Genomic DNA, 10,196 nt, shown 5'->3' on the forward strand with positions numbered 1-10,196 from the left:
TTATAGTTTTGGTTATAATTAGAAAGGACACTTGGTTGCCCATCCCTTCGGCCTTCTTGATTATGCCCAATTTGAATTAATATCTATAGTTACTTTGCAATCCATTCCAAAGTAATTGATTCCATTATATAAACCGAGAATCATGAAAAAAAAACACAATATTACTTAGTAAAAATTTCCTAGGATTCTTTTTAGAATAGTTATTTATCATTTATGGAATAGTTACGAATTTCATCGTAAGATTCTCTGTCATTTATTTCACATTTCTTAAACTTATGACCTTCCTAGAATGTTAATATACTTCAATAAAGCGTTTAAATGCCTCAAAAAAATTACAGCAATTTTGATATTCCACGGGAAAAGAAATCCATTTTTTAATTTTAAAAAATATTAATAAGATATTTAAAGTATTTAATGAAATTTGATAATATATACACCTGCCTAAACATACGCAATATTTCCTTATTACTTCGTTTCAAAATCTCCCATACATAACCTCTGAAAATCTTCAAACTCCCTAAATGTGAAATTTGAGAAAAAAGGTAGATGAGGACTCCATAATTATTAAAATAACGTCCCTTACAAAAGCTAGAGAATCACTTGATGCTGACTCCAAAATGGTCAAAATAACATCCCTTATTAAAGCTAGAGATTCCCTTGATTCTGACTTTAGAAGAGTAAAAATAACGTCGCATAAAAAGCTAGATTCACATGATTCTGAGTCCAAAATGTTAAAAATAGCCTCTCTTAAAAAAAAGAGATGTACACTTAATTTTTACCCTAAAGTTGTCAAAAAAACGTCCTTTAAAAGATCGCAGAAATAAGACAGTTGTAACCCCTTGAAAAGATTTCCTTACTCTAAATTTATACCCTAAATGCAAAGCTTTTGTATTCCTAATTTCACTACTTTCCTCCTTAAAGCTTTATAACGCCATAAGGACCCACAAATGACTCCGTCGCCTGTTCACAATGGGTCCTTTGTGTTCTTGTTTACCACTCAGCCGGAAACAGATATATTCTGGAAAGAATTAAAAAAAAGTATTATGGAGAATATTCCAATGAGGAAAGAATAGAACTAACATGACTCTCTGTGGGGATTTGACATGACTGTACTGTACCTTTTACTATATACAGTAATATCATCCCCCCAATTCAATATAATAAGAAATTCACATAACTATCACAATACTTTTTACCTGTGCGTTTCGTCTTAAAATTGGTCTAAATACCTGTAATTGATGCATAAATATATGTACAGTTGCACACAAGAATTCCTTGGTGCACTCCGAGAAAATTTACCCTCTCACACCCTACTGCACGGAGAGTGCCTACATGAAACCCTGCCCATCACTGATGCCGTTTATACCTACACTGTTTGGTTACTCGATGCGCAGTAAGGGTGTGACAGGATGCACTACCTTGGAGTGTGGTGTGCCAAGAATTCTTCTAGTGTCCAACTGTACAAACAAAGGAATCCTGGCTGGACGTAGATGTTAATGGAAGCTTATTCAACTGGTTGAAAGGTTTAGGAGGAAAATATATCATATATGTGACTAAAACTAGCCTCCTGGCTGTTACAGTGGTAACATGTCCGCCTAGCATTCGCATGGCAGCAGATCGATCCCCACCAGGGACTGTGAGTTTAAACTGTTTACTGGGAGGCCACTGCTGTGTTTGGGGACCACTGTAGGGGGTTGGGCTTGCCCGGATGACGTTCTGGTGAGCATCAATTCTGATGAAACTGGAACTGAAACCGGACATCTTTAACCTTTACCCTAAACAGTCATACTTTAACTGCTGAATCAAAACTCGTCCCATTTTATATTAGTTTTACATTTCTCGGTAGATGTGTCTATGCAGAGGGATGGATCACCCAGAGGGCATCGAACCCACCAACAAACGCTGCATTATTAGTGTTGTGGTTGTGGTAGCCTATTGGAAACATCCCTGCCTGGCGATCAACTGGACTAGGGTTCGAGACCCACTCAGTCTCGATACTTTCTACTAGTGATTGCAACCTCACCATGCTTGTTAGCTAAAAATGGTGGGAGTGAGGTAGCCTACACTGTAGGTCTATCTGCTGAGTCATCAGCATCCAATGCCTGGCCCTCCTTGGTGCTAGCTTGAGTAAAGAGGGCGCTGGGCCGCTGATGATATGTATGCATAGTCAGTTTCAAGGGCATTGTCAGTATCCCTTTCCTCTCCCATACATTAGCGACGTTGGCAAAATATTCACTAATGCCTTTCATACTTTCTAAGTTTCAATATACAGATTTTTGCCAAACCAAAATTCTTATGAAAAACAATTAATTCTCTCTTAGGTCTACGATCCACCAGGCAGAGAAAATTCCATAATAAGAGATATCCGACTTATTTGAAAAAAAGATAAAATTATCATTAAAAGCCAAGTGTTACAGACTTGCCAATAAGCTATAATGACGGTGATATTTTGATTTCGATTTTAATTGCAAGACCTGAATTCGACATGAAATTTGATCAAACTCAGGATAAGTGTGAGGTATTAATCTCTCATTATTTTCAGTAAGAAGATTAAACACCACAAAATTTGATGACGACTCGGTGGGAAAGAATTATAACTTACTCCATTTTAGCCTTCATATTTTTCGTAATAAAATGTTATCACTGCGAATTAGAAAAAAGGAAACTTGTATGTTACATAATTTTTCAATTTTTTTCAGAGAAAAAAAGTTTTTTCTTTTTCTTATTTTACGCAATTCTTTATTTCTCGTGATTTCATTTAATAAAAAGGTTTAATATCACATAATACCTAAAATCTTACTTAGGCGTTTTAAAGAAAATACTGTATCTTTATCATTTATAAGATAAGTATTCTATAGAAATAAAATCTATGGCTATACAGTTCTCAAAGGGTAAAGTTAATGATGTCTGTCTCGGTCTTGGCTTTCAATTATACATAGTGAAAGGAAAAAGAAGACTTTATACTTTTCTGAATTTCCTGACTTGACTGTTATCTATAGAAGAGAGAAAATTCATTTCCTCGAGAGATTTTTACTTATTACCTCTGGCAAGGAGCTTATGTTTTTTTTTAATTAATTAATTAATTAATTAATTTATTTATTTATTTATTTATTTATTTATCTATTTATTCATTTATTCATTTTTTTATTTATCTATTTATTTATTTATTTATTTACTTATTTGTCTGTTTGTCTGTTCGTAGTACACCAAAACTTGTTTTCGGATTAACGCAAAATTGAAATTTCTGGAAGAAGTGAAGATTCACAATTTTGGTTATTATTATTATTATTATTATTATTATTATTATTATTATTATTATTATTATTATTATTATTATTGTAATTATTATTATTATTATTATTATTATTATTTTCATTATTATTATTATTATTATTATTATCATTATCATTAAGATCATCAATATTATAATGATAATAATACAGTATATTGGTTCACGATGAACATATGAAAAGGGAAAACCTGGTTCGTAGATTTAAGTAAATTGTTGACCGGAGTATGGCGGATGTCTGAAATCTTAAATTACTCTTTATTCTTTTATTTCATATCTAAAACATTACGAGGAACAGTATAGAACAGCTTATTTGTCTCAATTTTTGTTTATATTAAGATTAAGTTTGCTTTCCCCTACAACTTAACATCAATAGTTATGAAATATCATAGAAATTAAATGAGAATTTTCTCATTTTCGTTGGTCCGTGAGAGTCAAGGGTAAGCGGCCAGTGTTAATGGTCTTGCCCAAGCTGTGATGGGCCTTAATAAGAATTGAACGTCAACAGAGCGAGTTTAGCTGTTATGCAGTATGGTTTCTGTTGTTGGTTTGCGGACACTGATCTGTGTAAAGGCATCTTACACGGTCGACGAACCAACAGACAAGTGTTTGAAGTGATGCTCGAACGTGCGAACGGGGTAGTAGGTTGTCGAACACGTTTGTCGAAGGGTTCGATGCAAGTCTGTTCTCACTTAACTATAGTTGGCGGGGATTCATTGTCCACTAACCTCGTGCATTTGTGGCTGACTCCACCTCTTTGAACCGTTTGACAAGCAGGTTCGACAACCGTGTTCGATGAACCATTCGACCGTGTAAACCCCGCTTAATCTATCGGACTGGGTGATGCTTCACTTCGCTGACCGAGAGTCAATCGAACACACAGCATTTGAAAAACAAAAACAAAAACTCAAAATGAAGAATAAAAGAGAATTTAAGTAAACACGTATGTAACTATGCACGTGATTATGTAGTTGTGGGGAAACATAAATTGTTATGAGGTTTCTAGGAATAGGCCTACAAGATCAAATATAGCCGATTCTATTCCACTGCAGGAAAATGGCCTCAGACATGTCAACTTATGTCTGGGGTTAGGCCAGCTTACATCACCCTGCTTGCCAATACGGATTGGTGATGATGGGATATTTTTGTCTGATCGCTCACACCAAACCAACCTAGTATGAGTGCTGACTATTACAGCTCTGTTAGTAATGGCGACGCGTAAACCCTGTCACCCAGTTAAGTTATCCCCGATCAGAAATGGTCATTAATATAGAATTTCATTAAATAGCATTATAAGGAAATAAAGATATCAGAAAGGGGTCTTTTCCGTACCGATAGATATGAGATAAGGAAATGAACGATATCAAACAAGATCTCTCAACATATTGTGCTCTAAAGTTAAGAACAAACAAGCAAACTAGAATTCTCCTCCCGTCATTTAAGTATACTAGAACACGCTTAGTAATGTGGTGAAAAGGCAGAGGCTCCCATCCACCCAGGGGAGGGCGGGAAGGCTGGGGCTTTGAGTAGGCTACCATTAACCTCATCTCGGGTAACCTACTTGGAGCGAACATTCCCTGAGGTCGGGATGGTAAATGTGTACGTCCATTTATTCCGGGAGAAAATCTCCCAGATGTCTTTGGCGTTACATAAGTACCTACTTAGCGAATTGGTATATCTTCTACAGTCAAAGAAAAGAGTGCGTAGTTCTTAAAAAGTAAATGTTACGGCTTAAAAGCGTCTGTGATAGGAAGAGATGTCTCAGATAAAAATGCTTTTGGTGGTGGATGACGTCCAACAGGGCCGATAATCTACCAATTAAAGGATCAATTCTCCAACAAGTTTTGTATTCCCATCTCTCCAGATTCAACATGAAATACAAAACCACCTGGGCACTATAATAAAGGCCTGTATTAGCTGGTTTTTGCTTAGCAAAGCATATCGTGAATCCAACTAGACCCCGTGCATAAACTACGAATCGAAATAAAATAAACTGATAAGACATCTTCAACTGAAGATGTTTAAAAGCCGCTAATAAATGACAGAAGTAAGGAACTGATAATGCCATAGCAAGAAGGACAATGCCCTAGATATTATTGTTTGAAAGTTGTGTGATTGGTTTTAGAAGTTAAAATGATACCAAATTTTAGAGTACGAGTTTGGTTGATTAATTTGCATTATATAGCACTGAATGGCCTTTGATGCCGCAATGCTTGACTTGAGGCCTAAATTTTATATTCAATTCAATGCCGTAGAGACTGACCATATATACATATAATCAGCGTTCAAGGCCCCTCTCTACCCAAACTAGGACCAGGGAAGGCCAAGGTAATGGCTGCTGATGACTCAGCAAGAAAACCTATTGCTCCCCAAACCCGCCCCCACCCTTCCTTAGCTCACACGGATGTAGAGGTTGCAAACACTACAAGAAACTATCGAGCTTGAGCCGGGTTCGAGCCCCAGAACAGCATATCACCAGGCAGGGACGTTTCTGATAGTCCCCACAAACCCTTGTTATTGGTTTTGGAATTGCATGAGATTCTTAAAAAAAGGAAAAAAAAAAAAATTACTTTGAAGTGATGGTATTGGCCAGACTGGGGTTTGAGTCCCGCTCAAACTTGTTAGTTCCTTTGGTTGCCGCAACCTCACCATCCTTATGAGCTAAGTATTATTGGTTTGAGGGAGCCTATAAGTCTATCTACTGAGTCATTAGCAGGGATTACCTGGCCTTCCTTGGTCTTAGCGTGGATAGAGAGGGGGCTTGGGTGCTGATCATGTGTATATATGGTCAATCTCTAGGGCATTGTCTTACTTGCTAGGGCAATAACACTGCCCCTTGCCTTTGCCATTCATGAACAGCCTTTAAACCTGTTAGTGTTAATAACTTTAACAGTGCTCCTGAGTAGATTGTCATTGCTGATAGAAATGAAGTAAGTGAAGTGTAAATGATATCTTATGTGCCTCTGAAAAAAATTAACGTCTTAAGAAGATACTTTTTATCCTGCTTATGAAATGTAAATATCCCCGAAAGGATATTTCTGTGTTAGATGAAAACCTTTACCACGATAAGGCTATACCAGTTCTGGCCATCCATACTAGGTTGGTTTGCTGTGAGTGATCATACGAAAATCTCTCACCATCATCAATATGCAGTCGCCAGTGTGGTGATGAATACTAGTTCGGGCCATCCATACTAGGTTGGTTTGCTGTGAACGATGATACGAAAATCTCTCACCATCACCAATATGCAGTCACCAGTGTGATAATGAAAACTGGCCAATCCCCAGCCGTGAATAGACATTTCTAAGGCCTTTTTCCTGCATCGGACTAAAAACGGTTGTGTTTGTTGTTGTTGTCTTCGATCATTCGAATCGTAAAGTTTGCGGTTTATTAAAACAGGGCAGTTATTAATGAGGCAATTATTCGTAATTTGTATCAGCCAGATCGTGCATTTATTAAAAGCGACCAGCCATCTATAATAATCTACAATGTTTTGTGGTTCGTTTACTTACTGCTGGTTACCGTTTCACCCGAACAAAGGTGTATATGGAGAAATATTTTTCTCTCTTACAGATAAAAGAGAGAAAATTAGAAATTAAAGCTCCTTCTTTTATAATTTTTACATTATTGTTATCAAGGTCATCTCAAAGATCTATGGAAAGAATAATGATGGGAGAAAACTAAAGTAGAGGATATTCTAACAACTTGTAAGAAAAATAAATGGACATGGGCAGGACATATAGTGAATGTCAGATAATAGATGGATATTAAGAATAACACAGTGGAAGAATAACAGAGTGGGTCCATAGAGTTTGCAGAAGAAGCAGGGCAAGGAAAATAAAACGATTATTGACAAGCTAGGAAAATTTGGTGGTATACTCTGGCTTCGAAAGACCATAAACAGACGGGATAGGAAAGACATATCTGAGGCCTTTGTCATGCATTGGACTAGCAACGGATGAGGATAATGATGATGATAATGCTATCAAAGTATAAACGAACACATTTTCTTTTGCGATAAGATTTTATGTTTATTTTTATCAGGTTTTCCGTTCAATGTGCAGTAGCGACCTAATGGAGGCAGTTTATAGTTTATAGTCCTACCTTTTACCATTTATTTAATTACTTTATTGAACAGTTTTTATGGCTGAAACTACAATTTATCTAAAAAAATTCAAATATTTTAAAGAAATACTTAAAGTTATATATTGCATTAAACTATCAAATAGTTTTATGAGATTCATTACTTGTAAAAATCATTTAAAATCACGTTGGAATTAAAGAGTATTTGTTATTGGATCAGCGCCCAGGCTGAGCAGCTAATGGGTCATCATGAGTCAGTGAAAAAACATACAGCAAATTCTCTATCAAACCTTTTATTGTCACTCATCAATCTCCATACAATCTTTGCCTTTTATTTGCAAACATCTTCCTACTAATATCCAGTCATTATCGTCTGTCTCACTTAACAAAAGATTAACTCTGCTTCTAAGGAAAATTTATACACTGCCACGATTCAACTTGGTACAGTTTCCCCCTCTGGAAACGAGCCTTCGTCCTGTTTAGAAAACGAGATTCGAATGACAGAGAAGGAAAAAGAGATTTGAATGCCATTAAGATTAAAGCAGAGTATCATGAGAGTGCGTTAGGAGGGCCCAATGTTTTGGAATTTCTGTTGCATTTCTTTCTCTATTTGTTCCTTGACTTCTGCTCTTCGTCTCTGTCTAATAAGAGCAACTTCCATGGTACAGAGGCTATGGGTCTACCCAAGACTAGAGAACAATGATTTGAGTTTGGAGTGTCCTCTTAGAAGAGTTGCTTACCATAGCTAAAGAGTCATCTTCTTTTATTCGGTGGTTGTTTTGATGCTTTCAAGTGCAGGAAACCACAACCGTAACTTGACTCTTTCTCTAGATGAGATCCTCCTTTAGTCAAATATACAGTTGGACACAAGAATTCCTCGTACACCTTGCTCGTACCACCCTTTCTGCGCGGTGAGTTACTATTTAACCCTGCACACCCCCTCTGCCATCTCTCCCCACGCTATCTGTTTTGTTTATTCGCGGCGAAGTAAGGGTGTGACAGGGTGTACTTCTTCAGAGCACGGTGTGCTTTAGTAAAACTTTCTTTTCCAATAGTCATGATTATTTATATGAAGATAAAATAATAGAAAATTTATTATCCATATTCTATTCAAAGTTATACAAAATTAGACCTTTAACCTCCTCCCAGGCTATCTCTTCCCATCTTCATCCTCTGGAAATTAATTGCCCTCTGGTCACTTGTATCTTTCCTTTTTCTAGCAAGCTTTGGAAGTTTCTTTCTGCTCCTGTTTTCCTGTTTATGATTCCTCTGTTTGTAAGGAGCCGAAAATCTCACACTTCTTTGATTACCTCCTCTCTCCTTCCCTTCCCTTACCATCTCCACATGTTCTTCAGGTCTGGGCCAGAAAGAGGCTTAAGGCTGCCATTCCCATTTTACTTTGCTGCTATGAAAACTTGAGGTCAAATCCCCAAGGACATGTTGGTATTCATTTCTTAGAATATGGAAGCTTATATATATATATATATATATATATATATATATATATATATATATATATATATATATATATATATATATATATATATATATATATATATGAGAAAGACAGTGAGTAAAGAAGAGTACCTCAGTTTGGTGGTAGAACATTTCAGAGATTTAGAGTACGATTATACATACTCCCATATATAATGAGCAAGTGTCTGACTATATATTTCTTCCCTGTCTCGCTGAAAAGAATGGGGAAAGGAGTAGTCATATTCTGATGAGAGTGAGTACCCAGAGAGGTACACTCGAAAACTGCAATCTTCCACAAGTTGCCAAACCAGCAGGTTATAGTTAAGAAAGGGGGAGGAGGTAGGAAGGGTTGAATCTGTGTGAATAGCTTTCTAAATATTTAGCAGTCATTTTTGACGGATTACGTACACTAGTATGGAATGGTAGGGCTTGTCATATTTTTCTTGACTTTCTAAGAAAAAATCATACACTATATATTAGATTCCCATTCACCCTTCAGCACTCAGTTAAATTGTTGCTCTTATTTCGCAAAGTCAGTTCCAAGGAAATAAACTCTCGGCAACTCTCAAAATGGCCCCCAAAAGTTACCAGAAGTTTCTTTTAAATCACTTTGAACTTTTTCTTTCGCCGACTCCTTTTGTCTCCAGTACAATTGGCGGATTTCGTTTCATTTGGCAAATTCGAGGAATCCGAACGTTGTAATGTAATTAACGTTCTTCGAAACTTTGTCCTGCAATGAGCAACATTGTTTTTTGTAGAAAGCATTAGGAACTTGTCGCCAGCCTCGGCAACTATTTTCAATGTAGCCCAATCAGTGACTTTCTCTGCTTGCCAGTTAGCCATTTTTTTTATATAACATTTTTGCTGACTGCTTTTTGCTTAGGATCATTCGTGGTTTTACGTTGGGAAAATCAGATTAACTAGAATTAGTTGCCAGAAAGCTAATCATTTTACTCGTTATTAGTCCTTTTTGTCAAGATAAATTGGAAAATACTTTATTTACGCATTCAATCATTGAATCTTGGTAGTTGCCAGATAGTATTTTAATTCACTTTGATTTTGGATTTGAAAGTGACTCATACTTTTATTTTTAATTGGATAGTGTTTTTGGTGTAAAGATGAATTGAAATTACTATTTTATGCATGACCAATCCCGAGGGCGGTCAATCGTTGTCGAGAAGCAATTTTCTGAAGTTGAGTTTTTCCGGATTAAAAGTATATTTTATGAAGAGAAATCTGGGATATCTGTAATCGAAACCCTATGACTTCTATCATTTTGTATTTTGCCATTTTATTTCTATTTTATTTATTTGCGTTGATAAGAATACGTACTTGGTTTATTATTATT

This window comes from Palaemon carinicauda, chromosome 25 (genome assembly GCF_036898095.1).
Source record: "Palaemon carinicauda isolate YSFRI2023 chromosome 25, ASM3689809v2, whole genome shotgun sequence".
In the NCBI taxonomy this organism is placed as follows: Eukaryota; Metazoa; Arthropoda; class Malacostraca; order Decapoda; family Palaemonidae; genus Palaemon; species Palaemon carinicauda.